We start from the raw sequence: 3,279 nt of genomic DNA, 5'->3' as shown, positions 1-3,279 counted from the left end.
GCCTGATTGTAGATGTCTTTCTTGTAGGGTGTAGCGTGCTGGTTAATTTTGATCTCAATTGCTGGGCAGTAATCCCCAGGATTTCATGGAACAGAATTTTTTGATACATTCTTTTGGGGATGCAAGCATTGCTGGGACGGCCACCTCCCTAATTGCCCCTTGAGAAGGTGGTGCTGAGCTGCCGTCTTGAAGCCGCTGCAGTCCCTGAGGTGTAGGTACACCCACCGTGCTGTTAGGGAGGGAACTCCAGGATTTGGACCCGGCGACACTGAAGGAACGGCCGATATATTTCCCCGTCGGGATGGGGAGTGACTTGGAGGGGAACCTCCAGGTGGGGGGTGATCCCAGGTATCTGCTGCTCTTGTCCTTCTAGATGGTGGTGGTGGGGTTTGGAAGGTGCTGCCTGAGGAACCTCGGTGAGTTCCCGCAGTGAATCTTGTCGATGGTGCACACGGCTGACACTGTCCATCGGAGGTGGAGGGAGTGAATGTTTGTGGAAGGCACGCCAATCAAGCGGGGCTGCTTTGTCCTGGATGGTGTTGAGCTTCTTGAGTGTTGTTGGAGCTGAGTTCATCCAGGCAAGTGGAGAGTTTTCCATCACACTCCTGACTTGTGCCTTGTAGATGGTGGACAGGCTTTGGGGGGTCAGGAGGTGAGTTACTCCCCGCAGGATTCCCAGCCTCTGACCTGCCCTGGTAGCCACAGTATTTATACGGCTGGGTCCAATTCAGTTTCTGGTCAATAGTAACCCCCAGGATGTTGATGGTGGGGGATTCAGCGATGGTAATGCCAGTGAATGTCAAAGGTGATGGTTAGATCCTCTCTTGTAGGGGATGGTCATTGCCGGGCGCTTCTGTGGCATGAATGGAACTTGCCCAAGCCTGGATATTTCTGCATTTGGACAGGGACTGCTTCATTAACTGAGGAGTCGCGAATGGTGCTGAACATTGTGCAGTCGTCCGCAAACATCCGCACGTAAAAAAAATAATTAAAAATCGCTTATTGTCACAAGTAGGCTTCAAATGAAGTTACTGTGAAAAGCCCCTAGTCGCCACATTCCGGCGCCTGTTCGGGGAGGCCGGTACGGGAAAAGCCAGCGATTTAGCGCTGTGCTATGATCGAGAGAAGGTCATTGATGAAGTTGAAGATGTATACGCCTTAAAAACCTTTTTTTAAAAGAATTATTCCCTGGGATGCTGCTCTTCCCAAATGGTGGGATAATTCCAAGTCAGGATGGTGTGTGTGGGGATTTTTCATTGGTAGCGTTCCCACGTGTCTGCAGCCCTTGTCGTTCTGGGTGATGGAGGTCTGGAAGGTGCTGATAAAGGAGTCTCGGTGAGTTGCTGCTGTGCATCTTTAGATGGGACACACGGCTGCACCAGTGTTGGAGGAAGTGAATTTGTAAGGTGGTGCTTAAGCGGGAAGCCCTGCCGTGATGTCCTGGCAGTGAGAGCATTGGCCTAACAACCACAATCATCCGCCTTTGTGCCAGGAATGACCAGTGGAGAGTTTCCCCCGATTCCCTTTAACTCCATAAGACATAGGAGCAGAATTAGGCCATTCGGCCCATCAAGTCTGCTCCTTCACTCAAGCATGCCTGACAGAACGGAGGCAGATACAAAAGTAAAGGAAGTGTGATAAATACTTGAAAGATAAACTTTGACAATGAGGTGTTGGGGTAAGAACAGAGGTGCAGGATTAATTAGGGAGAGAGAGGGAAAGCAAGAGAGGGAGAGCGAGGGAATGAAAGTGAGAACGAGAGTGAGCAGCAGAGATAGAGCTGTAGTGGTATTGCCACTGGGCTAATAATCCGGAGTCTGGAACTGCGGGTTCAAATCCCACCACGGCAACTGGTGGAATTCAAATTCAATTAATAAAATCTGGAATAGAAAACCTATCGGATTGTTGCAAAAACCCATCATGTTCACTCACGTGGGAAGGAAATCTGCCGCCCTTACCCGGTCTGGCCTACATGTGACTCCAGACCCACAGCAATGTGGTTGGCCATTAACCGGCCTCTGAAATGGCCGGACAAGCCACTCAGTTCAAGAACGATTAGGGATGGGGCAACAAAATGCTGATCCTGCCAGTGACGCCCGCATCCCGCGGTTGAGGAATGGGCCGAATGGCCTCTTCCTGTGTCATTTGATTCTCCGGATTGGCGTCACATTGTGGTTTGTCTATCCGATTGCATCCTGTTGGCAGCCGGTCCAGACTGCTCCACCCCTACAATTCGGAGTCTCCCAGACTGTCAGAAGAGGGAAAAGGTGGAATGGATGGGTGCTGTGACGGTTGGGCGATAAACGGTTGAGGGATGAATGTTGGCCCGGACGCTGGGGCGCCGTCTATCTGCATAACAATGATTATGGGATGCTTCACACTCCCCGGCCACTGCCAAACCGAGAGGGTCCCTTGGAGGGTGTTGAAACAGCTCATCCAAGAGATGACACTGCTGACAGAGTGGCACTACCTCAGCCCTGCACTCTGGGCAACACGGTGGCACAGTGTTGCTTCACAGCGCCAGGGTCCCGGGTTCGATTCCCGGTTTGGGTCACTGTCTGTGCGGAGTCTCACGTTCTCCCCGTCTGCGTGGGTTTCCTCCGGGTGCTCCGGTTTTCTCCCACAAGTCCCGAAAGACGTGCTTGTTAGGTGAATTGGACATTCTGAATTCTCCCTCTGTGACCCGAACAGGCGCCGGAATGTGGCGACGAGGGGATTTTCACAGTAACTTCACTGCAGCATTAATGTAAGCCTACTTGTGACACCAATAAAGATTATTATTATAAAACGTCGAGCCACATTCCAGCCAGGCTCGGGGGCACTCATGGGAGAAGAAAATAGTTAAACGAGGGAAACTGCTCCCTAGTTCTGCGGACAAATTTCCCGGTGGCGGAGCTGAGCCCTGGGGCACTTATCTCCAAACCCCATCTGTCTCCCTGGATGTTTAAGGCTGGTCCCTCCCGAAAGACATTGTTGCCTTTTATATATAAACACACTTCCCTTAGAAAGAGAGTTACGAAAGGATTTCCATTACAATTATTATCAGAAGCGAAGCCATTTGAGAGAGATTAGTGGCTTTACATCATTCAGAAAAAAACGAGGTTAACCTCATTTCCCACAGAGGCAGGGCTCCAAAGATCTATAAAAAGAGGTTTAATTCCATGTTATTGCCAACACAGTAATTTACTTCTGGCATGAATGCACCATTGTTGTAAAAGCTACAGTGATTGCAATTACTGCCCAGTGAGGATAATAATAACCAGCGGTTTTGCCGTATAA

Source organism: Scyliorhinus torazame, chromosome 14 (genome assembly GCF_047496885.1).
Source record: "Scyliorhinus torazame isolate Kashiwa2021f chromosome 14, sScyTor2.1, whole genome shotgun sequence".
NCBI lineage: Eukaryota > Metazoa > Chordata > Chondrichthyes > Carcharhiniformes > Scyliorhinidae > Scyliorhinus > Scyliorhinus torazame.
The sequence above is the reverse complement of the archived record's forward strand: the minus strand, read 5'-3'. Positions refer to the sequence as shown.